Source organism: Tamandua tetradactyla, chromosome 20 (assembly GCF_023851605.1).
Source record: "Tamandua tetradactyla isolate mTamTet1 chromosome 20, mTamTet1.pri, whole genome shotgun sequence".
NCBI lineage: Eukaryota > Metazoa > Chordata > Mammalia > Pilosa > Myrmecophagidae > Tamandua > Tamandua tetradactyla.
The window spans coordinates 7,068,912-7,096,539 of record NC_135346.1 but is presented as its reverse complement, the minus strand read 5'-3'; the positions used below and the strand labels follow the sequence as shown (position 1 = coordinate 7,096,539).

At 38.3% G+C, this 27,628-nt stretch overlaps 1 long non-coding RNA gene across 1 annotated transcript in view; it reads right to left on the bottom strand.

Annotated features, from left to right (window-relative positions):
• LOC143664894 (uncharacterized) overlaps window positions 1–27,628 on the bottom strand; it is a 216,638-nt gene that overhangs the window by 45,643 nt on the left and 143,367 nt on the right. Inside the window, exons 2-3 of the long non-coding RNA XR_013166661.1 lie at window positions 2,679–2,772; window positions 1,105–1,278 (exon numbers count right to left, since the gene is read on the bottom strand). This is a non-coding gene — a long non-coding RNA (uncharacterized LOC143664894). The remainder of the gene's footprint in view (window positions 1–1,104; window positions 1,279–2,678; window positions 2,773–27,628) is intronic.

The following is a 27,628-nucleotide window of genomic DNA, read 5'->3' as shown; positions in this document are numbered from 1 at the left end:
ATAAATGTTCAGTAAGGTCTTTGTTTACTCTGGACATGAGTCATGCTGGTATTTCTAGTTAAAACCTGTTAGCCATGGTGACTTCAAGGCAGCTCCAGGGGGAGTTAAGTTTGAAATTGATGCACCCAAGTAGCAGCAAATCTGTGTTTTTTCTGCTTTAAATTCCAAATCATTTGAGAGCTCTGCATTGTCCACATCCTTGACCAAGGTCCAATAGCTGCTGCCTAGGACTGGAGCTATTATTCTTACCGGTGAGTGTTACCCACCCTCCCACACCACGCACCGTAGCTACTGAGTTGAGGAGAGGATCTCTGCAGGATACCAAAGTCATGGATGGAAGTAGGGTCTCTATTACTCTCAGACTACTGGGTGGGGGTAAGATCATGAAAATAGGTTTTAAAAAGTGAAATAAGATGAAGATGTATCCTTTCATTGATGTTTATACATTCCATAGAGCTAAAGGAGCCTTCAAGCCCTGCCTAAGGTGACTGCCTTATCCTTAGCTTGAGGCTAGATATCCCTTAAGGAGGCTTTTTATAGTTTGGTTAAAAGAAATGAAAGTACTTTAAAACTTTATAAATTCATCTTCCTATAAACAAAGAATATACACAATGAAAAAGTAGAACAATTATGTTATAAATATGTATTATGTAAGTAAACTATCCTCTGCCCTATATCTGTTTTGCCTTCAAGAGTTACAATCTGCATAAATTAATTCATCCCCCCAAGAATTTAAGTAAGAAACAATTAAGAGTTATCTTAATTACTCTTGGCTTACCCTTCACCTCCACCAATCATTTCTAGAACATCAACATTTGGTATTTAGCCTGTAGTCTACATATTCCTTTATTGACTGCCTTTTCTCTATCACACTCCCTAGCATGTAGCATTCCCTAGCACAGAGCCCATCACATTTCTCAGCAGAACTTTAGCAACGTCTTCTTTCCACAAAGACTAATTTCCTCCAACTGCATTCCTTTAGGCTTTTAATGCTTTGAACATGACTACTATTATTTTATCTGGACTTTCCATGGTCCATCAGGATCCTCATCCCTAAAGGAAGTTACAATACTATCTAAGTCATTGGATTGTTGGAAATAGTACCTGAAGGTGCTTATGAAGATGTTATCACTTTGCCTTGCAATTATTTCTTTATATGCCCAAGTCCCCCAGCATGTTGATTGTCGGTTCCTCAGTAGCAGGAAATGCATCATCGTTGTCTTTGAATTCCCAGTGTCTGGCCCAGTGCCTGAGTCCAGGCGGCTCTCAAAGAATGTGCTGGATGAATCAATGAATATTAATGGTGTGAAATCTCAGTACACACATAAATGGAGTCTTCATGCATATGATTAGGCATTAATCATTTTTTTAGAATCTCTGCATTTTTTTCTGTCATTTAAGAAAATGCTCAGAGGAAAAGAGCATCCACCATAACTACATAGACTACATAGGATATGTAGAAATGCCGAAGTTGGGATTTTAATAAATTGAAGTTCACCCACATTGCACATACTGTCCATTAAGTTACCCTATTTAATAGTGTAGCTAGTAACCACAAAAACTATGTGTGCAGTCTAGGTGAAGTATACTTATTATGAGCGCTGTGCTTCCTGCACTGCTGGACTTTTCTATTTTGAATGGCACCATTTCTGCACATTAGTAAAATATTCTAAATATTTCAAGGAATTTCTCTAAGAAAAAAGAAATTTAAAATAAGGATGGGGCCTTTGTGGAGAGAAAAATATTCTTCTACCATAATTCACAGATCTAGGTCCCTCAGGAATATTCAAATCAGTCACTGCAGACTCCAAGGCTGAAGAGTTAGAAGTCTGTTCAATCTGCAAAGCCTCAGGACTATTGTTAAAATTCCAGGCAAACTAGAAATTACTAGAGCCAAAAGTTACACAATTGTATACAGACCTCCAAACCAGTGGTTCTTCCCTAGAGCACTTTTAATCATTTTAGGAGAGAATAGTTTTACTTTTGAAAGCATAAAACTTGGAACAATATGGCATAGCAGAAAAAAAGGCAGACAGAGTGACCTTACAAAATGAGCTCCACACCTACAAATGACCAACTCAAGCAAAAGCTTCCAGAAGACTTATAAATCTATAAATTAAAAACTTGGATCATAGGTACCAGAAATATGTTGCGTCTTAAGTAAAGATCAGTTTTATATGCTTTTTGTCGTTGGATTTGAATCAGAAAAGATTCTGTTTTTAAGTAGTTAGAAACTGCAAGACCTGAGATGTGAATACTCAGCCTGACCATCTTAGTTCAAGTATGATAAACTACAAAGGGGCTCTGGGTCGCAATAAAAATATGAACAGATTTTTTTTCTGAAACGAGATGGTTTGATTCTAGAGCTATATGAAAAAAATAAATAAGAATATTCAGGAAATACAGAAAAAGAAGAACAGTGATAGGGAACTAACCCAGCCAGCTACTAAGACAATATAATATTACAATAATTAAAATGGTATTGTATTATACAAAATAACCGACGCAATGGAATAGAAATTTCAGAAATAGGCCAAATACATATGGAAAATAAGACTATGCTATAGCAGGCTTTTCATATCAGTAGGCTACAAATTACTTTTTTAACCTTTTTTACTGTAAAATATAACATATATACAAAACAAAGAAAGAAAAAAGCAATAATTTTCAAAGCACACCTTATTAAGTAGACAGAACTGATCCCAGAGTTTGTCGTGGGCTACCATTCTACCATCTCAGATTTTCCTTCTCACTGCTCCAAAACACAGGAGGCTAGAAAGAATATTAATATAATGATTCAGCAGCCATACCCTTCGTTAAATCCCATTTTTTTCTGTCATACCTCCTCCTCCTCCTTTAATCCTTCTCCCAATCTGCAGTGGTCTTTGGACAATACCCATTCTGTCTTATTTATTCTTGAGAAGAGGTGTTCACGCTAAAGGATAGAGGGATGAAATTAATTGATAATCATGGAAAGGCTAATCCCTCTGAGTCCCAGGATCCATCTGACCTAGGAACCCTCTGGAAATTATACGTTCTAGGAAGGCAAAGCTAATTCATGAAACCTTTATAGAGTCTCAGTTCAAGCCCTAGGGGTTCTTAAGAGTCAACAGGGGTGATGTTGGTTGGGGTTTAGTAAAAGATGGCAAGTAGCACTAACTGAAGTTTGCATAAGAGCAGTCTCCAGAATAGCTTCTTGACATTATTTGCTCTCTCGGCCACTTATGCCTTATTTTATTCCACATCTTTTCCCCCTTTTATTCCAGAAGGCATTGTCAATCTCATGGTACCAGGGTCAGACTCATCCTGGAGAGTCACACCCCATGTTGTCAGGGAGACTTTCACTCCTGGATGTCATATACCATGTAGTAGGGAGGGAAATGATTTTCCCTGCAGAATTTGAGCTTAGAGAGAACAGTCACATCTGAGCAACAAAAGAGTTTTCCTGGAAGCAACTATTAGGCTTTATTATAGATAACTTTAGCTTCTCCACTACAGAAGTAAGTTTCATTAGGGCAAGCCTCAAAATCAAGGGCTTGGCCTATTTTCTTGGGAGTGCCCAGTGGTTGACATGGTACCTGGGGTTCCCCAGATGGGAAAGTTTAATAGCTAAACTATTAAAAAAAATACATACATACACACACACACACACACACACACACACACACATATATATATACTCACATATACTTTTTTCCACTTTGGGCCCTCAAATTACTCTATTAATAATCTTTAATTATCAGCCCATCATACTTTGAGATGTATCCAAATATTGCTTTCAGCTATACAGAATTATGAGCATTCCTGTCCTCGACTCCAAGAGTTTGGATTGTTTAACTGAGCTATCCAAACAGATTTGTTTAGACTGTTTGTTACACAAAATTTAGGTTCTAGATATAATAAACCTCTCTGCCTTTGGTCTTATACAGAAATTGAGGGTCTGGAGGTACATACACTATCATCTTTTACCCTGCATTCTAATTCACCTTAGACCTACCCAGATTGGCTTTGTTTTAATCTCTAGCTAAGACCTAATCTCTTTTTCAGTTATTTTGACTGTTATTGTGTATAGCTGTGCTGACTCCCAGGACTGCAGCACTCCATTTCTGGGTCTTCCGTGTCACAGAGGTACTCAAATTACTAGGAAATACCAGCTGATACACATTTAGCTCAGTGTCTCAGAATCTAGAAATGTTTACAATTTCAGAGTAGGTGTGGCTACTATAAGGGCTTCCAGTCTAGGTCACCATTTTCTTATGAGTATTTTCTGAGAGAGATCTTAGCATATTTGTTCTTTTGTTTCTGGCTTGTTTTGCACAACACATTGTCCCCAAGGTTGATTCAGTTCATTGCGTAACTCTTTGCATCCTTTTTTAATTTTGTAGCTGCACCATATTGCATCATATGAATATATCACCATTTACCATTGAACTTCTCAGTTATTGTACCCTTCAGCTCCCTCCATCTATTGGACATCGCAGATGATGTCCAAAACAAGCAAACCATGTCCTACAGTACCTTTGCTTGGTTGTATAATCAGCACTCTCAATTTGAGACAATTTTCATTGATCTATAATGACAAAGAACTAGCAAACACACTGTCACCAGGTATCAAATTAAAACTACGCTTGTCCCTTCCCCTTCCCCAGTTAGTTGCCCTGGTAGTATTGTGGTACTGTTGATGTCTTCCTGTTAACTATTGGCCATAGCATGCATTTTTAGTTTTTCCCCTATACCCTTCTACTGTTAACTCTTTGTCCACTACTGAGCCATTGAAATGGCAATATACATCCCCTTTCAATCATATTCACCTTCAATATGGCAGTGTTACCTATAAACCTGCTAATTAGTTTCCATCACTTCTATCCATTCCTTTGCATCTAGATACAACCTCTTTGGGTGGCCTTTCCTCCATCTCTAGCTTTTAGGTACCTCTAGTTCTGTAATATTCTACAGTGAAACCTCTGAGATTACCTTTACCAGAGTCATAATAGCGAAATCATACAGTTTCTATCCTTTTGTATCTGACTTATTTCACTCAGCATTATGTCCTCAGGGTTCCTTCACGTTGTTATATGCTTCAGGACCTCATTTAGTCTTACTGCTACATAAATATTCCATCAGACATATATACCACATTTTGTTTATCCACTAGTCTGTTAATGGAAACTTAAGATTGTTTCCATCTTTTGGCAATTGTGAATAGTGCTGCTATGAACATCAGTGTACAGATGTCTCTCTATGTCATCGCCCTCAACTCTTATGGGTATCCAAGTATTGGTATTGCCAGGTCATAAGGCAACAAAGTATTTAGTTTTCTAAGGAATCACCAAACTATCTTCCATAGCAGCTGCACCATTATACATCCCACCAGCAGTGAATAAGTGTTCAATTTCTCTGCGCCCTCTCCAACATTTGTAGTTTCCTGTTTGTTTAATAGCAAGCATTCTTATAGGTGTGAGGTGATATCTCATTGTTGTCTTAATTTGCATTTCCCTTATAGCTAATGAAAATGAGTATCTCTTCATGTGCTTTTTAGCCATCTGTGTTTGCTCTTCAGAAAAGTATCTATTAATATTCTCTGCCCATTTTATAATTTGGTTGTTTGTTCTTTTGTTGTTGAGCTGTATGATTTCTTTAGGTACACAGGATATCAAGCTTTATCCAACATGTGGTTTCCAAATATTTTCTCCCATTGAGTTGGCTGCCTCTGCACCTTTTTGATGAAGTCATTTGAGGCACAGAAGCTCTTGATTTTAAGGAGTTCCAAATTGTCTATTTTTTTTTCTTTTGCTGGGCTTGTGCTTTAGGTATAAAATTTAAGAAACAGCTTCCTATTACTAGATCTTCAATATGCTTCGCTACTGAAGAAAACTTCAAATGCTTCGCTATTGAAGAAAACTTCATTTTCTTCTAGAAGTTTTATGATACTGGCTCTTACATTTAGGTCTTTAATCTGTTTTGAATTAATTTTTGTATAGGGTATAAGTTTGGGGTCCTCTTTCATCCTTTTGGCTATTGATATCCTATTCTCCCACACCCATTTATTGAAAAAACTATTCTGTCCAGCTCAGTGGATTTGGGGGTTTTATTGAAGATCAATTGTCTATAGATTTGGTGGTCTTATCTCTGTACTCTCAATCTGGTTCCCTTGGTCAATACTTCTTTGTGCCAGTACCATGCTGTTTTGACCACTGTGGCTTTATAGTGAGCATTAAAGTCAGAAATTTATAGTCCTCCCACTTCATTCTTATTTTGTGGGATATCTTAACTACTTGGGGTCTCTTTCCCTTCCAAGGAAATTTGATAACCAGTTTTTCCAAGTCTTCAAAGTAGGTTGTTGGTATTTTGGTTGGTATTACATTAAATTTGTAGATCAGTTTGGGTGGAATTGACATTTTGGTGACATTCGATCTTCCCAGTCCACAAGCATGGACTGTCTTTCATCTATTTAGGTCATTTTTAAAAATTTCTTCTGGCAATTGTTTGTAATTTCTGGGTACAAGTCCTTGACATTCCTGGTTAGGCTTATTCCTAGATACATGATTCTTTTGTTCACTATTTTGAATTGAGTTTTTTTCCTTTATTGTCTCCTAGATAAGCCATTGCTTGTGTACAGAAACATTACTGATGTTTGTATATTAATCTTGTATCCTGCCACTTTGCTGAATTTGTTCATTAGTTCATGTAGCTTTGTCATAGATTTCTCTGGGTTTTTAAAGTATAGGACCATGTCATCTGAAAAAAATGAAAGTTTTATCTCTTCCTTTACAATTTGGATGCCTTTTATTTCTTTTTCTTTTCTAACCACTCAGCTAGGACTTCTAGTACAATGTTGAATAATAGTGGTAACAATGGGCATCCTTGCTCATCCCTGATCTTAGGGAAAATGCTTTCAGTCCCTTGCTATTACATATGATGTGGGCTATGGATATATGAATGGCCTTTATGATATTGAGAAAGTTTCCTTCAATTCCTATCTTTTAACGTGTTTTTATCAGAAAAGGATGCTAGATTTTGTTGAATGTTTTTTCAGCATCAATCAATATGATCATGTGATTTTTCCCTTTGATTTGTTAATGAGTTGTATTACACTGATTGATTTTCTTGTGTCGACCCACCCTGGCATTCCTGGTGTAAACCCTGCCTGGTCATGATGTATAATTCTACCGATGCAATGTTGAATTAGATTTGCTAGTATTTTGTTGAGAATTTTTACATCTATGTTCATTATGGAAAATGGTCTGTAGTTTTCCTTTCTTATAGCATCTTTATCTAGGTTTGGTATTCGAGTGATGTTAGCTTCATAAAATGAGTTAGGTAGTGTTCCTTTTTCCTCACTTTTTGGGAAAAGTTTGAGCATGATTGGTATTAGTTATTTTTGGAATGTTTGATAAAATTTCCTTGTGAAGCCATCTGGTCCTGGGCTTTGTAGGAAGATTTTGAATCTCTTTATTTGTAATTGGTTTGTTGAGATCTTCAGTATCAGTAATTCCTGTGTTTCTATGAATGTGTCCATTTCATCTAAGTTGTTGAGTTTATTGGCATATTGTTGCTCATAATACTCTCATGACTTTTTAAATTTCTTCAGGATCTGTGGTAACCCATCTCATCTTCTCTCTTTTTTTCTTTGTTAGTCTAGCTAGGGGCCCATCAATTTAATTGATTTCCTCAAAGAACCAACTTTTGGTTTTGTTGATTTTTTCTGTGGTTTCATTGTTGTTGTTCTTTAGTTTGTTTATTTCTGCTTTAATCTTTGCTATTTTCTTCTTTCATTTGCTTTGGGGTTAGTTTGCTGTTCTTTCTTTAAATTCTCCAGGTGAGAGTCTTCAAGTTATATCATTCTTGCTTTTTAATATAGGCATTTAGTGCAATAAATTTTCCTCTCAGCACTGCCTTTGCCACATCCCATAAGTTTTGATTTGTTGTAGTCTCATCATTTATCTCCAGATATTTACCACTTTCTCTAGCAATTTCTTCCTTAACCCACTGATTATTTAAGAGAGTGTTCTTCAATTTCCATTTATTTGTAAAAGCTCTAGTTCTTTGTGATTATTAATTTCCACCTTTATTCCATTGTGGTCATAGAAAGTGCTTATTAAATTTATAGACTCAGTTTTTGTCCCATCATATGTTTTATCCTGAAGAATGTTTCACGTGCACTAGAGAAGAATGTATATCCTGGCGTTTTGGGGTGTAATGATCTATATATATGTCTATTAGGTCTAATTCATTTATTCCATTGTTTAAGTTCTCTATTTCCTTGTTGATCCTTTGTCTGGTTATTCTATCTATAGTGGAGAGCAGTGTATTGAAGTCCCTGACTGTTACTCTTTAAAAATCTATAGCTTTCTTCGGTTTACCAATGTTTGCTTTATGTAATTTGGAGTTCCTTGATTTGAGCATAAACATTTATATTTGTTATTTCCTCTTGGTGAATTGTCCCTTTTATTAATATGTACTGTCCTTCTTTGTCTTTTATGATGTCTTTGCATTTAAGGTCTATTTTATCTGATATTAGTATAGCTTTTCCTGCTTTCGTTTGGCTACAGCTTGCATGGAGCATCTTATTCCATCCTTTCACTTTCAGGCTAATTGTGTCCTTGAGGCTAATATGCAACAGCGTATAGATATGTTATATTTTTAATCCATTCTTCCAGTCTCTATCTTTAAATTGGTGAGTATGGTCCATTGAATTTCAAGCTAATTACTGTAAAAGCAGTTCTTGAATCTGCCATCCTATCCTTTAGTTTTTATTTGTCAGATCTATATATTTTTTTCCTTTTCTCTCTTTTTATCCTTTAAATTACCATTACTGGCAGTCCTCAATTCTGCATACTTCTCCAGACCTCACTCTCCTGTCATTTTTTTTCAGCTGATAGGACTCTGTTTAGTATTTTTGTAGGTCAGCTCTATTGTTGACTAGTTCTGTCAGTCTTTGTTTTTGAGAGATTTAATCTCTCCCTCAATTTTGAAGGATAACTTGGCTGGATAAAGAATTCTTGGCTGGAAGTCCTTCTCATTCAGAATCTTAAATATATCATACCACTGCCTTCTTGCTTCCATGGTGCCTGTTGAGTTGTCCAAAGTCAGCCTTATGTGTTTCCCCTTGTATTTAGCAGATTGCTTTTCTCATACAGCTTTCAGGACTTCCTGTTTATCTTCAACATTTGACAGTTTGATTAGTATGTGTCTTGGAGTAGGCTTATTCAAATTTATTCTATTTGTAGTTTGATGGGCCTCTTTGATTTGTGTATTTATGTCTTTCAGAAAGTTTGGGAAGTTTTCCCCAATTATGACTTCAACTAACTTTCCCAGCCCTTTACTCTTCTCTTCTCCGTCTGGGACAGCAATTATTTTTATATATGTACACATCTTGTTGTTGACCATTTCCCTAAGATCTAGCTCCAATTCTCCATCATTGTTGCCATTTGTTCTTTTGCATCCTTTAGTTCATTTGTTCTATCTTCTAGCTATACTTATTGTTCCTTCTGCTTCTTTGAATCTGCTATTATGCATATTTAGTATACTTCTAATTTGGTCTACTTTATCTTTCATTCTATGAGATCTGCCATTTTTCTATTTAATCTTTCAAATTCTTCTTTATGCACTTCTAGTGTCTTCCTGATATCTTTTATTTCTTTATAGGTATCTTTGAGTAGTTGTTCTATATTCTGTGTCCCCTCTGGAGTTTTGGTTTGGTTGTTTGGCTGGCCCATTTCTACTTGGACCTTCACATGCTTTGTGATTTCCTGTTGTGTTCAGGGCACTTGATTATCTCAATAAGGTTACTCTGCCAGTTGATTTCCTTCAGTTGTCTAAAATTTTGTATTTACTTGGTTTGGCATTGAAGATTTCCTTTTGCACTTGGTTTGTCAGTTATTCCCTGCCAAACCAAGGCCCAGATCTCATGTAGGAGATAAAATTCTACTTGAGGGTCTATTAAAAGCTAGGCCATGGTGCACAGGTACTTCAGTGGTAGAATGGCTGCCCACCACATGGGAGACCCAGGCTCAAGTCCCAGCCCATGCACCCCCCAAAAAGAAAATAAGAATATAATAAATATATGAAAAAAGCAACAATGACAGAGCACACCTCAACAGTAGTGGGCCACAAAGTCAGAAGGAGAGATCCCAAGATATATTGGGAATGAATTCAGACTGGTGCCCACAAAAGGGAGAGACAATTTAGGAAAATAAGAATAAAAAATAAAATAATAATAAAAACAAATAAATGAATAAAATAAAATAGAAATAATAAAAATATATATAAAATGAGAAATAAAAGTAATCAATGAAACTTGTGGGTGGAAGATGGCATGCACCACGGAGGGGCTGCTCCTGGCCTATGGTGACCACATAGCTGGTCCAGCCTCAGGACTGGGGAGCTGACCAGTGCCCAGGGCATCAGCCAGCCTGCAGCATCCGGTTCTACCAGACACCATCCCGCCAGGTCGGCCCTTCCCTGCATGGGCCTAGATGATCACTCCTGGTGCCCCGAGGCGGGCCCCGCACGGTGGACGGCCCACTTCCAAGCTCCGCTAAGGCGCTGTCCACCGCAACCCGGGCGGGGAGGTCTCCGCGGCCAGCAGTGGGTCAGGCTGGAGCGCAGGACAGTCAGCTCCCTCCAACGGCACCTCCCGTCACAAGGCAGCCTGCCCCGTGGGGATGTCGGTCACCCGACCCACCCTGCCCTTCATCCCGATCCCCTGCATCTCTCCTCCCCAAATCGGCCTGCTACCCTGTTGGATTGCTCACACTCGGGGACCTCTCCCGGTCCCTTCTCCCGTCCCACGGAGCAGGAGTGAACTCACCCCACTCTGCCCTGCCGTTCTCCTGGAAGTCCCTCAGCTACACTTTTCAACAACTGGTATCTGGGCAGCTATACAGCCACTGCAGAGGGATAACATTGTGCCTGTATCTCATTACATACTCCAGAAAAAAACTAAACAACAACAACAAAAAGATATAAATTTTATATAAATTTTTAAAAGAAAACCACATAAAATATTTGCATACCTGGGTGAATATCCATATTACTTTGAATTAGGACCAATCTTACTAAATATGATCTAAACTCCAGAAGTCATAAAAGAAAAGACTGACAAATGAAAATAATTAAAATTAAAAGCTTATAATGATAGGGAAAAAAAAATCTCATAAGATAATCATGAGACCAAAAACAAACTGGCAAAAATCCCTTGTTTCTTTAATCCTAAAGATAAAAGTTCCTACTGAGATAAAAGCCACTAGAAATTTAGAAAAGACCAAAAAACCTCATAGAACTAGAGAAAGGATATGAGCAGGGAGTTTGCAGGGAATAAAAAAGAACAAATAAACTTAAACACATGATATGCTGCTCAGTCTCACTTGTACTTGAATGATGTAAACCGCAGTGAGTGCCACGCCTTACTTATCAATTTGGCAAAAATTCAAAAATTCATACCAAAGATGGGAAACAAATTGGTACTGTCCCTATGCAAAATAATTTGGCAATCTCTAACAATATTTCAGTTATATCTCTGACTCACAAATCCCATTTCTAAGAATCTGTCCTATTGAAACACCCACACAAGTATGAAATGATTTATACGCGAGTATTTATTGCAACATCATTAGTTAGAGAAAAAGACTGGAAACGACCCAAGTGTCTAACAATAAAGAATTAGTTTAATAAATTTTTTGTTGTTGATATGATATATCCATTCAATGCAATACTATGCAGTTTTTAAAAAGAAAGCTATCTATGCACTAATATCGAATGATTGCTTGCATATATTGTTAAAAGAATATGTGCAGGGCAGAAGCATATCTATCATATGCTACATTTTGTGTAACAAAGAGGGGGTATGTGTTCATGTTTGTGTTTGCAAAATGAAATGATGGAACAATCAACAAAAAAAATAATAAAGCTGTTTACCAATAGGGGTAGGGTTATGGAATAAGGTGGAAAAGAATATATATGGGATAAAGAGCTGATAAATATAGTTCCTTTTAGAGGACAGTACAGACAGAAAGGAATGGCAGAAGTGAAAGCAAAACGCTGTTTAATGCATTTCTATAGAATTTTAACTTTTGAATCATGAAAATATATTACCATTCAAAAATAATCAAAACTAATTATAAAACAAACCCCTAAAATTGAAAATAATCATCTGTTGATAACCTAGAACCAATGTCAATCCACTCGTAATGAGTACCTATAGCACCCAGATTTGGACCGCTATTTTCTTCCTCTAGAAGAAAAGCAGGCTCTTTGGAAAAATGCTAATTTCAGAACTGGGATAAAGAGCATACTGTGGGTGCACAAGTGGTTCTGTGGTAGAGTGCTTGCCTGCCATCTGGGAGACCCGGGTTCAAGTCCCAGTCTGTGCACACACAATCACCAAAGAAAAAGGAAGTATAACATGAGCCTGGCACACATTTTAGTGCCAGCAGCAGAGAAGTTTTCCAAAATCAATGGAAGCATATTGAAAATACGCCAGAACCATTTTGAATGTGTCACACTAGCCAAAATTGTTTATAAAATGAGCATCAAAAGGATGACTGGATGGATTGGTAAAAGAATGACTATGGAAGACCTCACAAAAAGTTGACTGTAAGATGTAGGTGGCTAGAGGATGAATTTGTGGGAGAAGAGCCTGCAGAGATAATAGCAAATGCAAAGGCCTTGAAATGGGCTTTGTGCTTGGGTATTGAAAAATGTAAGGCAGCCAGTGTGGTTGTAGTGTGGAGAATTGGGAATATGATAGTGAGAGATAAGATCAGAGCAGCCCTGGGGTCCAGATCCCATAGGGCTTTATAAGATCATATTAAGAACATGTTGCATCAGCTTAATGTCAGGTGGCAATGATATATGTTGGATGCTGGAAAAGTGGAGGCCCTTTTTATTGCAGTGACAAAGCATTATTAAAGCTGACATCTTCTATCACTTGGAAAATAAACTAAACTAGAACCTCTGGCTCTTAGTAAGAAAAGAAGGTGAAAACAGTGTTGGAAGTTTGTGTTGATTTCCACTGGATGCATTTAGCAATATTTCAGGAAAAAAAAAGGGCTATTTAGAAGCAGTAATGAAAGGGAGGGGTATATAGACATTTGAGGCCTCGAAATGCTGAGAAAGCCCACTGGTACCCAAAAACGAATGGAAAATAAAAGTGAAAAGGCCGGTGAACAACGAAAGCCCACTAATTTCAGCCCAGTGGCATGATCAGATGAAGGGCTTGGCGCTCTCCTTACCGCTAATGGCGTCACAGGAAGAGGTGTTGTGTTGAGAAAGGTCTGGAGACAATGGAACAAGGACACCGGGCTTGAGTCTCATGTCCAGGAGAGGATGTGGGTACCGTGAGTGGTGCAAATAACAAATGGAAGCAAATCAATCCCAAGCCTACTAAGTTTTCAAGGGAATCTTATTGCTGAAGAAATGATGATTTAAAAAGGCTTTTACTGGACCTCAAAACAATTCTTGGGGCCCCAGATTTGTGCCAAACAGAAATAAGATGCTACAAAAGCTTTATAAGAACCTCCAAAAGTCACAGTCCCCCAAATCCACGTCACTTGGGGCATAAAAGGTCTCAGGAAAAGACAAACACCCCTGCCCCCTGCCCTTCAGAAAGTGGAACTAGAGGCCACAAGGAACTGTGAACAAAGGAAGTCCTTCCTCCTTTCCAGAGAGCAAAATCAGGTCTAAGAAGGAGCCATTCACTCCAGGGCGGAAAGCCTTGAGAAGGCTTGCCCAGGACACTTTCATCATTGCCATGGATTCCCCTGAGTATTCTGTACTTCCATCTTTGAAATGGAGATTTGGGTTGTAATAATCTTGTCCCTGCTCTACCGTTGTGTATTTGGTGTGTGTATTTTGAGGGGTTTTGGGAGAGTAGAGGGCATAAGCCCGTTTTAGTTTATAGGTCTCTGCAATGGTTTGGACCTAGAGGGAGATCCTGACCTTTGAAATTGATGCGTGAATGAGTGGGAATGTGGGTTATTCTAGTCCTTTTTGGAAGATGAGCGTGTGGAAGAATGAAACAGACAGTTGACACCATGCAGAACCGAGTAGAGCAGCCACTGGGTAGTTTCCTTCACTTCCCCATGGGCACGCTTACTCACACCACCTGTCCCAGCCTTTCTGTATTGAGGTGGGGCCCTTTGGGTTCTTATCAATGAAAAGTCCACAAAAACATTCCCATGTTACTTCCAGGCCTGCCTCGGAAAACCCTATTTCACAATCCTACGCTCTCTCTTTTCCCATCTGCCAGTAGGACCTTGTGCTGGTTTGAAACTGTTATGTGCCCCCAGAAAAGCCATGCCCATTTCATCTAATCTTGTGGGGCAGACCTGTTGTGGTGGGACCTTTTGATTAGGTTGTTTCCATGACGATGTGACCCCACCATTCAAGGTGGGTCTTAATCTGCCTACCAGAGTCCTCTAAGAGGGGGACATTTTGGAGAATACACAGATCCTTGGAGAAGGAAAATTCCCCAGGAGATGCTAAGCTAAGCATTTGCCCCAGAGAAGCTAAGAGAGGACCCATAGACATTTAGAGAAAGAAACACCTCAGAGATTCTGAGAGATGACCTGCAGGACACAGAGAGAAAGCCACTGGAATCAGAAGCTGAAAGCAAGGAACCGGGAGCAAGGACCAGCAGACACCAGTCATGTGCCTTCCCAGCTGACAGTGGTAGTCCAGATACTGGCGGCTCTTCTTCAGAGTCCAGGTATCATCTTGTTGATGCCTTAATTCAGACATTTTCATGGCCTTAGAAGTATAAATTTGTAACCTAATTTATCTCCTCTATTTAGCCCATCCATTTCTGGTATATTGTATTCCAGCAGCTTTAACAAACCAAAACAGACCTTGATTTCCAGAATAACCTTAGAAGCCACAGGTGAACTCCAGCAGCCTGAATTCCTGAGGGGCCACAGAGAACAGAGCCTCCCCACTACCCACAATTTCTGTAATTGAACACTGAATAAACAATAAATATCAATTACATTAAGCCACTGAGAGAGAGAGAGAAAGGGAGGGAAAGAGGGGGGGAAAGGGAGGGAGGAGACAGAGAGAAGAACACCAGGTGACAATGTAGGCAGAGAATGCCATGGATTGCTGGCCTCCAGCAAGCCTCTGCAAGAAGCTAGAAATGCCCTGGAACAGATTCTTCCCTATAGTTTTTGAAGGAACATGGCCCTGTTAGCACCTTAACTTCAGGCTTCTGGCCTCTAGAACCATAAGGCAATAAATTTCTGTTGTTTTAAGCACCAGTTTGAGATACTTTGTTATGGTAATCCTAAGAAATTGTCACTCTGAGGTGTTTTTTTTTTTATGTGTGTATTTTTTTTTGTGGCTGTTTTTAATTATAAAAAAATCATTTGATACATTTTTGATTGATAACTTTTGTTCATAAAAAGACACCTGTGGGCAGTGCAACAGTGGCTCAGTGGCAGAATTCTCGCCTGCCATGCCGGAGACCCAGGTTTGATTCTTGGTGCCTGCCCATGCAAAAATAAATAAATAAATAAAAGACGACCTGCAACTGGAGATGTGGTGGTTTGAAATTGTATGTACTCCAGAAAAGCATGTTCTTAAAGTTAATCCATTCTTGTGGGTATGGATGCAACGCAAGTAGGATCTTTTGATGAGGATATTTCGAGTAAAGGTGTGACACACCTTAAAGAATGGATCTTAATTCTCTTACTGGAGTCCTTTATAAACAGGATGAATACAGAGAGAAAGAAAGCCATGGAAGCAAGAAGCTGAAAGCAGCAAACCCCAGAAGAGAAGAAGAAGAGTTGAGCAGATGCCGCCATGTGCCTTGACACATGGCAGAGGAGGCCAGGATCACCAGCAGGATCGTCTTCAGGAAGAACGCATCGCTGGATGATGCCTTATGTAGACATTACTCTCAGCCTCAAATCTGTAAACTAAAAACTCCCGTTGTTAAAAGCCACACCATTTTACAGTATCTGCTTTCAGCAGCCCAAGAAACTAAAACAGGGGGTTAGAAAGGAACTTTCTTTGTATACTTGGTACTTTGCAATTTAGGGCCCCACCCCCATAGGCCCACCCGAGTGTAAAACCCTCAAGCTCAAGGCCTTCAATTGTCCTCAGAACTGCTAAACTCTTCTTTTCCTTTGCTTTGCCACAGCTTTTCCTCCCTCCCTCTCCCTCTAGTTTTTAACTTTTTTTATTTTGAAATATGTTCAAACTTATAGGACAGTTATAAAAATAATACAAACCACATACTGAGAACTAGATACTCAGATCCAGCAATTTCAACTTTTTGCCACATTTTCTACAGCATTCTGTCTATCTGTCCATTTTCTGAACACTTGACAGTAGATTGCATACAGCATGCTCCTTAAACTCTTAACACTGCCATTTGCATTGCCTAAGAACAAGGATATTCACTTATGTAGCCACCTCAAGTGCATTATCAAGTTCAAGGAAGTTAACATTGATAAAAGGCTTACAAATCTATATTCCAGTTTTTCATGTCTCAGTAATATACCTTTGTGTATTTTGTCTTCCCTTGCTAGACCCAAACCAGCATCATGTACTGCATTTAAGTGTCATTGTCACTTTAACCCCCTCCTTTTACTGTGAATTGTGGGAATAGATATACAATATAAACTTTCCCATCTCAACCTCTCCCGAGCATACCATCCAATGGGATTAATCACACTCACAGTGTGGCGGTGCCCTCGCCACCTTCCATTCCTAAAACCTTCCCATCTCCCCAAATAGAAACCCTTTATCCACTATGCTTCAACTCCCCATTTCCTCTGCTTTCCACCCCTGGCAACCTGTACTCTAATTTCTGTCTTGGATATTCTCCAGTATTTTCCCTGTGATTAACATGGGGCTTAAATGAGCCAGCCTAAATTTATAACAATATTGCTTGTTTGATACCAACTTAACTTCAATATTATACAGAAACTGTGTGTCTGTACCCCTCTCTCCTTTCACCTTTATGTAGTTCTAGTTGAAAATTACATGTTTATACATTATGAGTCCCAAACCACTGATTTGCCATTTTATTTTATGCATTTGCCTTTTAGATCCTGTAGAAAGTAAACTGTGAAGTACTAACATTTATACTTACCCCTGCCATTATTCTCGCCCAAGATCTTTATTTCTTCATATGTCTTCAATCTGTTGTCAATTGTCTTTTCTTCTCAACAGGTAGAAGTCCCTTTAGCATCTCTTGTCGGGCTGATCTAGGTTTTGTTTCTCTGGAAATAACTTAATCTCTACTTCATTTTTGAAAAATAGTTTTGCCAGATATAGAAAGCTTGGGTGGCAAATTTTTACCTTCCACACTTCAATTATGTCATCCCACAGCCTTCTCGCCTCCATGGTTTCCAATGAAAAACAGGCACCTAATATTATTGAGTCTTCTTTGTATGTGACATGTTGCTTGTTTCTTGTAGTTTTCAGAATTCTCTCTTTATGTTTGGCATGCCACAATTTGATTGTAATATGCTGCAATATGGGTTCAATAATTCATCCTATTTGGACTTTGCTATGTGTCTTAGGTATCTCTTCATGTCTTTCTTTAAGTTTGGGAACTTTTCAGTCATTATTTCTTTGAATATTCCCCCTGCCACTTTCTCTCTTTCTTACTTCTGGGCCTCCCACAATGTGTATATTATTATGCTTGATGGTGTCCCTCAGGCTCCGTTCACTTTTCTTCATTCCTTCTACTCACTGCTCCTCAGACTGGATAATGTCAGTTGTCATATTTTATTTTATCATTATTTTTTTACATGGACAGGCACTGGGAAACAAACCCAGGTCTCCAGCATACAGGCGAGAACTTTGTCTGCTAAGCCACAGTGGCCCGTCCTCAGTTGTCTTATTTTTAAGTTCTCTGATTCTTTCTTCTGCCAGCTCCAATCTGCTCTGAACTCTAGGGAGTTTTTAACTTCTGTTATTATGGTCCTCAGATATGTTTGATTCCTTGATATTTTCTTTGTGTTCCTTATTGTTTTCCTGATTTCATGAGTTCTTTGTCCATTTTCTCCTTTAGCTATTTTGGCATATTTAGGACCATTATTTTTTAAAGTCTTTATTGGTATATTCCAGGTCTGGGCCTCTCTTGCTTGTTTGAAATGCTTTAGTATTCTCCTTTGCCCGCCCATTGCTTCCTGTTTCTTTGTACGATCCATAACCTTTTGTTGAAACCTAGACATTTTGTTATTTTAACGTGTTCTTGCTGGAATTTAGATTCTCTGTCTTCTCATTGCATGGGTTGTATGAGAATAGTTCCAGGCCAGTACTTAGGGACCTCTGATCCTTTCTGCATGTAGGTCTTGTCTGGGGCATGTTCATGTGGCCCTAGGAATTTCCCCCATTTACACTGGTACAAATGTCCTCTCTTCCCTAAGAAACAGTTTTCTCATGTTCCAGGCACTGCACTACAGCCAACAGCAAACAACCTCCTGCCCCAGACAGCACAACTTGATTGTTCTCCCGGTGTTCAACAAGAGAGTTCTCTGAGTAGCCTTCTACACAAAGTGTAAGTTCTGGGAAAGCAGGTCCCTCAGGTCACCACCAGACAGATTGAGCCAGACATACATGCTCCCAGCATGAACACGAGGGCCACCGGGCTTCCTCCCAAACCAGGAGCAGGGGTCTGCGCTGGAATCACCAGCTTGGTCTGCACCAAACTCATGAACAATGGAGGCAGGGCCAGCCAGGGTGCCAGGAGACCCTACTGCTTTTCAGAAGACTTCTTGTTGATTCAGCCCTCACTCTGTAACTGCAGTCCTTTGACTGTTCTCAGGAGTTCTGAAAAGGATGTTTCTGCCAGTTCTTGGTTGTTTCAAAGCTTCTGTGGGGTAGATGTAATGTTAAAGCTTCTCAGTGTGCCATCTTGATCCTCAGTGCATGTCTGTCATTCTGGTCTGGAAAAAGAGGCTTTCTGAATACATAATTCTAGATTGATAGTTATTTTCTTTCATAACTTTGAAGATATTATTCTGTTATATTCCAGTGCTGCTGTTGAGACATCAACCATTATATTGTATTTTTAAATCATATGTATTTATTAGACTAACACTCACCAAGTATTTGCCATATGCTAGCCTCTGTTCTAAACACTTAGCAAATATTAATTCACTTTAATTCTCATAACAAACTTTTTAGTATGAAGAGGGTATGGTTTATATCAACCCTGTTTTCTAAAATGTTAAATGAAGTATGACAAAAATATATGGGGTGAATTGTTTTTTCTTTTTATTTATTTCTTAGTAGACTGTTTATAGAAATGTTGCCTTCTCTAGTGCATAAACAGAAATGTTGCTTCATATGATTCTCATAACCTTCCAAATAGGTATGACACTTTTTTTTTATTCAATGAATGATTAATCCAGACATGTTGTTACCAGTGATATTCCTACAGGTTACAATTCATATTTATAATATTGGTATCAAATATAAGAATTAAAACCTACTTTTCACTTTGATTTGTTTTAGAATCACAACATTGGAAGCAACCTAGAATAACTATGTATATAGTGATGTGCTTTCTGATACACAATAGCTTTCAGTGAAGAAATTTTGTTAGATTTAGTCACTTAAAAATATGCTTAATAAAATAAACTAATGCTAGGAGTTAACAACACCTTTTGTCTTTTCCCCCCAATTTTCTTTCCCCTGTGTTAGTTAGGGTTCTCTAGTTAAACAAAACCAACAGGAAGTATCTATTTCTCTCTCTCAGAGAGAAAGATAAGGAGATTTTTATTGGCTTATGTGACCATGGGGGCAGGCTCGTCTGAACTCCATAGAACAGGCTTTATTGGCTGGAAACTCTGATAAAGGTGATATTGAAGTTCTTAGTCTTCATTCCCCAGGAGAAGCTGGCTGGCTGGAAATTCTGGCAAGGGCCAATGTTGAAGCTGAGGCAAAAATTCTTCTAATCTCTGGAACCCTGGGTTCTCATTTAAAGACCAACGGATTGGATGAGATTACCCACACTGCTGAGGATGAGCCCCTTTGTTGAGTGCAGGTGCAGTCAACTGATTTTAGACACAAATCCCATCTACAAAATATCTTCACATTAACAAGTAGGTCAGTGCTTGACCAAACAACTGGGCATCATAACCTAGTCAAGTGGATGCATGAAATTAGGGAAGACACTTTTGAGGTAGACATATGAAACTTAAATTCCCCGACACACTTTGAAACATGTTTCAGATACGTCAGTCAATTCTCAGCAACTCCACACAGCACAGAAAGAGAAGAGAGTAGAGACTGAGATTGGAGGAACTGGTATGTTGTTGAGAAATTTTATGGAATTTGCTATGTACTACTATAAGAATGGGCTAATTCCATGGCAGTTCAAATGAGCAATTGGCCCTGGTATCTCAATTTGTGGGCAGAGCAGTACATTAGCACTGTCTCAGAATAGTGGGATTCCAGTTACCACTTGGGTAACAGGCTTTGCTCCAGTCCCATGGCGATGGCTGGCAGAAGCAGGGGCTGCACATTCACGTGACCTCAGGATCTAAGCAGGTGCCTAAACAAGGGAAGAAGGCCAGGTACAACCTTGTAGGGATGGCGAGGCCAGTGGAAAAGGCCCTGTCTAACGCGTACGGCTGCTACTCAGTTACAGCCCGGTTTTGCCATTCAGGAAAGCAGATAAAACGTTGCCTAATATTCTAGACTTGTCAGAGAAGCTGGAAACACAAATTTTATATGAAATCCCTGTTTTATTAAAAAAAAAGTATCATTTTGACATAATTTTAGACTTACAGAAGAGTTGCAAAGGTATTACATTGTTTCCTATACCTTTCACCCAGCTTCCCCTAATATCATACACAGTCATGGTGTACACAATCATCAGTTTAGAGATTAACATTGGTTAAAGACCAAAATTTATTTGGATATAACCAGTTTTTCCAATGTGTGGGAAATGGTTAACTTGAGATGCCTGGTTGCTTTAGCACTGCATGTTTCCAAAGGAAGGCTTGCCTTAGGCCTACCTCTTGACCTGTTTCTGGGAGATAACCTCTAAGCTCTTGGAATATTCTATCTGATGAGAGTACTTGTGTATGCCTGAGACCTTGGGCCAAGTTTAACCAGATAGTTCATGCTATCAGTGTGAGTTATGGAGAAAGCTTGTTTTTATATACCTGAGGCCTTGGCTTGTGCCTTGTCAGTTGACCTATGGGGGAGGAGTGGAGACTGACCCCCCCCCCCCCCCCCCCCCAGTAAAAACCCTGGACACCAAGGCTTGGGTGAACTTCCCTAGTTGGCAACACTTCACACATGTTGCCACACATTTTTTTTTTTTTTTGCTGGAAGAATTAAGTGCTATCTCTGTGGCTCCACTGGGAGAGGACAACTGGAAGCTCTCACCTGGCTTCTCCTAGATTCCTCCCTATGTATCTTTCCTCTTTGCTTATTTTAATCCACATCCTTCTGCTGTAATAAACCATAACCATAAGTACAGCAGATTTTCTGAGTCCTATGGGTCCTTCTAACAAAGGACCAGAGGGTGGAATTGGGTGTCCCCAACACATCCTTTTTTCCTTCCAGACTCTAATCTAGATTCTCATGTGACACTTAGGTATTGCTTCCTTAGTTTTCTCCAATCTGTGATATTTTATAAATATTTTCCTTTGAGACTTTTAAAGAATATTGACTATTTATTTTGAAGAACATCTAATATTTCGAGTTTTCTGACATATTCTCATAATTGGATTGAGGTTACCCATTGTGCGGGAATATCCCACAAAAGTGAAGTGCCCTCAGTGTATCACATCAGGGGATACGTGATGTGGATATGACTTTTTATTGGTGATGTCACCCTTGTTCTGCTAGGCTAGGTGCCCAGCCTAGGGTGTCTGCTAGGATTCTCCACTGCAGTATTTCTGCCTTTGTAATAAAGGAATATTTGTTTGGAGGAGATACTTTAAGACTATACAAAAAAAATCTGATTTCAAATATTGGCGACTAATGCACATGTTTAGGAAATGCATTATAAACCTCCCCAGAAGGACATCTCAGGGTTGACTCAATTCAAGATCACTAATATTCAACCCCTGAGAAAAAAGCAAGAATGAAAGAAAACTGGACTATTAGTTGGGATAAGACTGGAACTTTCAAGTGGTAGCAAAGAAGATTTAGGAAACACAATGATGCATAGAAGTAAGCACTAAGCCACCTAAACACAGTCCAGGAGAGAGTCTGAAACCAATACCTATGAAATTTGTTTGGGACAAAGTTGAGTTAGCCCTCAGCCGGTGTGGGGTATTTACTGTCTTAGAAACATGTGACCTCAGAACAGCTAGGACTGTACAGGGACACATCAGGGACTGCTGAAGAACCGCTAACATTGCTCTTTTTCTCTACCAGCTTGTACGCTCATGGAAGTTCAAACCACCCTTTGGGCTATTATTCCTTTTCTGTGCTATGAGCCTTTGGTATCATGTGTCATAAAATAGGTTGTTCCCAGACCCCCCTGACATGGCCTAAATGCATCATAACCACCAGGAATGGCAAGTAGGAGGCCAGAAGGAAGAGAGAAGAATAATTTTAGATCTTGGCATAATTGTAGAAGAAGATTATCATAGAAATGATTAACCAACGTAAGTTTTTGGTTTTCTATTTCTTTTACTTATGATAGGTCACCTCCCCTTTCATTGAGAATAATGAAGTTTAATCCTCGATTAAATATCCTTTTTCCATTAATATGATATAACAAGAGTTTATTGGGTGACTTGGATCATAAAGAAACACTGTATCTGGATAAATCATTCAAGATTCAAATGGTGAGTTCCATTATGGATATTTCAGATTTACTTCTCTGTAATTTTTCTTTAAGCCATGAGAAATTTATCTAACAATAACTCAATCACATGTCAAGACTCCTATTTTTGTTTTCAAACATTAATCACATTTTTCCAAACTTAATGAATTTGAATGATTAGGAATCTTATCTTTTCTAACAGGAAAATCCACATGATGTAGTAAAAGAGAAAAAAAGAGTAAAATTAGAATGTTTATAACTGATGTTGTTTCTTTCAAGTAACCTGATAAAGAAGGGATTCAGTGATAGCAGTGGAAAAGATGTCGCCTAAGTTTTTGAGGGGACCTACAATTTAACTTTTGACCATGGATCAGTGACATGGTATTTATAACTTTTTAATTTCTTTTATTAAGAAAATGGGATTACAAAATGCATACTTTTAATCCCTCTTTAATTTCTTGAGTGATAGCTTGGCAAACAAAGATAATAGTGCCATTCTGGATGCGATTCAGCTATCTGATAAATGCTAAAGAAAAATTTGTTTGATCTAATTCCTCTTGTCTGCTAAACTGATAAGTTACTTCCAAGCCATTTCCAGAATGGGGAGCATGACTAGTCTTATCCTATCGGTAGAAGGCACAGTCTTGGCAAGAAAAGAGGTTCACATCTGTGAAGACTATAAGCATGTCCTTTTATTCCCTTACTTTCTGAGATCATTTCTTTCTATTTCATTTTACATAAGCACACATCCAGTTGGAATTCAATCCTCTTGGCCTCAAATGCTTACATTAGGATAGATGGATGATTAAACATGGATTTGAAACTGTAGTTTCAGTTTCTTTTTGGCACTAACGTTCAGTTTAGGTTCCCCATTCTGTACCTGTACAAGCCATTGTTTCAGTGTCAGCACAATACACTTGCTCAAGAGGAGAATGTTTTCTACAGGGTGACCAAATATTCCTCCAAAATGCTAGCCACTCCATGTGTGGGTGAGTTGTGTGCGTGTGTATATATGTGTGTGTGTGTGTGCATGTGGGTGTATCTTATTTTGTTAGAAAATGTCATGCAAACTTTGAAATATCACTTAATGGGGTTGTTTTCATTTACAAAATGAAAGCACTGGAATAGAAGTAGATACTTTTCTAAGGTGACTTCAAATTGAGACCTTTTTAAATTAAAAACTTTTTAAAACAGCATGTGATTCAAGAATTTATTCTAGCTGTATGGTCTACAGTCTAGATGATATTATTTGTGTTTTAGTGCCATGCACTCTGTAAGTAACTTTTTTCACTTAATGATTTCATTGTGGCTAGAGTTACCTAAATATGCCTTAAGCAACTTGTTTTACTTACCTTTACAGATTTTCTTTCTTCCACTTTTAATCTTGTTGTAAATCATCTTATCAGAAGATATTCATTATACTTAGAGTACTTGTTAAAATGTTGATATTCAATGTAAAGAATAATTTGGGGAAAAATAAAGTAACAGACTTTCTAGATGTTTCAGAGCTCTACAGAATAATATCAGTATGTTCAAATATTGGTGTTGAGAAATGTTGGGGGGTTAGCGCACAGGGAGACGTTCCTCTCTCTAGGAGTGGATATCTGAGGACTCCAGCTTTTGCCATGAAGCAGCTGCCAGGAAAATTTCAGCTATAATTACACTGGTTTCCTTCATAGACCTTTTATGTTCTTGCTTCTTTCTTCACTGGCACTAAAAGGTGACAGATATTCCACATTGATAAATAATGTCATCCAGCTGGGAGCCAGTGCTTTTCTTTCTGGTTGTTTGTGCTCTTTGCAGTACTGCCTTATCTTCCATTTTCATTTTGTCATATTGAACCATCTCAGATAGTCACAATAAAGAAAACATTTTGCCTCATTCTTCCCTTTGATGCCCACACTTCAGCTAAAATGCAGCAGTTTTTCTTATTCTATATATATTTTAAAGTTTTGTATCAGGATTTTGTAGAGGGTTTCTGGGCTACCATTCTAGTCTCATAGATATTTGCTGGATTCACCATCTGTAAATGGTTCCAAATAGCCTCTAGGGTGTTTGCATGTACATATTTTTCTTAGTATACATGACTTTAGATCAGTGATATGGACTAGTCATTTAGGATCAATCAAAGAGCATATGTCATAAAAATCACCATAGTAATCACACTTTAATTTCATTACTTTAAAAAAAAAAAACAGCTCTTTTCCTAGAAATACTGTAAGCTCCATGAAGTCAGAACACTTTCTTTTCCTTCGGTCTACTTCTGTACCCCACGTGACTAGCAAAGTACTTCACACATAGTAGAAGCAACCTGATTTCTTATTGTTACTGAACATAGGTGATGCTGACATTCTAATAACACCCAACAAGGAGGAACATTTATTGATACTTCATTTATAACACAAATATGAGCAATGGTGGATTACTAAAGAAAATCTTGGGTAACTGAGCTGGAAGTACAGGAGATTTATGAGGAGCTAGAAATATAGTTAGAGTTTTTCCTCAAATTGTGTTTCCATCTCATGGAGTCCAGAGTCTGGACTGCAAACATGAGTAAGACAAGATGAAACCTGGAAAAGTATTGACATATAAACCAATGGAATAGAATAGAAACACCAGAAATAGACCCACACATGTGTGGCCAATTGATTTTTTTTTTCACATGGGCAGGCTCCGGGAATCGATCCTGGGTCTCCAGCACAGCAGGCGAGAAGTCTGCCACTGAGCCACGGGTGCACCACCACCAATAGATTTTTGATAAGGTGCTACATACATGCAATGGGGAAAGAACAGTCTTCCAAGAAATGGTGCTAAGGCTGAGTTTAGTGGCAGGATTATAAAATGACTCTTATTTACATCATTGTGCTTTTTCTATACTTTCTACTTTTTCTGTTATTCTATTATGAACTTTTTTTCAGGGGGTGCATGGTCCAGGAATTGAACCCAGATTTCCTACATGGAAGATCCTCCTACCACTGAACCACCCGTGCACCTGCCATGAATTTGTTTTTACTTTTTTTATTGTATAGTAGAACATATTTACAAAGCTAAGAAAGAAAAAAGCAACAGTTTTCAAAACACTCTTCAACAAGTAGTTACAGACAGACCCAGAGTTTGTCATGGGCTGCCCATACCATCCTCTCAGATTTTTCCTTCTAGCTGCTCCAGAATATAGGAGGCTAGAAGGAATAAATATATATATTTTTATCATTGCAATTGATTTTTTTTGTCGTGAACTTTTAATATAAAAAAACCAATTAGCACTAATTCTCTATTGGCTATTCTCTTTGGAGATAAGAAATTTTAAACCTACATCTCAAATAATTCTCTCAGATAAGGTTCTGCTGTAGTTTGCTAACTACTAGAATGCAATATACAAGGAACAGAACAGCTTTTAAAAGGGGAATTTATTAAGTTGTAAGTCCACAGTTCTAAGGCTGTGAAAATGTCCCAACTAAAGCAAGTCTATAGAAATGTCCAATCTAAGGCATCCAGGGAAAGATCTCTTGGTTCAAGGAGGCTGATGAAGATCAGGGTTCCTCCCTCAATTGGAAAGGCACATGGCGAACATGGCAATGACTGCTAGCTTTCTCTCCAGGCCTCTTGCTTCATGAAGCCAGGGACATATTCCTTCTTCACTCCAAAGGTCTCTGGCAGGATGGGCTCTCTACTTTGTGGCTCTAGTCATTCTCTGCTGCTCCCGTCATTCTGCAGCTTCCTCCAAAATGCTTCCTCTTTTAAAGGATTCCATTAACATAATCAAGACCCACTTGGAATATGTGGAGTCATATATCCCTCTATTCATAATTGGGTGAATCACGTCTCTGTGGAGATAATGTAATCAACCTGTAGTATTGAATAGGGATTAGAAGAAATGGTTTCTCCTGCAAGACTGACTAGGATTAAAACATGGTTTTTCTAAATTACATAAATCCTTTCAAACCGGCACAGGTTCTAAGGAACATGATCTCACCATTAAAATAATTAAATTCACAAGCAAACAAGTTATTAAAAATGAGAGTTATTGAAATGATATAGTACAGAATCCAACTTGAAAATATTGAAGATAGTAGAGATAAAAAATACAGAATGTAAACTGTGATTTAAACTGTGTTTAAATGAATAGAGGAAGAAATTGAAAGTATAATTAAGGAATAAAGGAATAAAAAATTGAGTACTTATATTTTAAGATGAATCCAATTAAACTTCTAAAAATGAAAAATATGTTAGTTTAGAAACTCAATAGAAGTGCTAAACAGATTTGACACAACTGAAGGTATTTAAATATTTTTTGTAGGTAACTGGAAGATATAATTGTAGAAATTACCCAAAATGTAGCTTAGGAAAAAAATCTGGAAGAATAGATCAAGAAGGTTCAACTTACATCTAATCAAAGTGCTTGAAGGAGCGATTAGAAAGAATGAATAAGAGGCAGGTATTCTAAATAATAGTTGAATATTTTTCCAGAATTGATGGAAGACACTGTTTTAGTTTGTAAGCTGCTGAAATGCAATATACCAGAAATGGAACGGCTTTTGAAAAGGGGAATTTATTAAGTTTCAAGTTTACAGTCCTAAGGTTGTGAAAATGTCCAAATTAAGGCACTAACTTTCACTCAAGAAAGGCCAATGAAGTTCACGGTTTCTCTCTCAGTTTGAGAGAGCACATGGCAATGTCTACTAGTTTTCTCTCTTGGCTTCTTCTTTCATAAGGGTATTTTCTTTCTTAATCTCCAAAGGTCTCTGGCTGTGTGGGCTCTTATGGCTCTCAAGCTTTTTCCAAAATGGCTCCCTCTTAAAGGGCTCCAGTAAGCAACCCCAACTTGAATGGGTGGAGACACATCTCCATGGAAACCATCTTATCAAAAGGTACCATGCACAA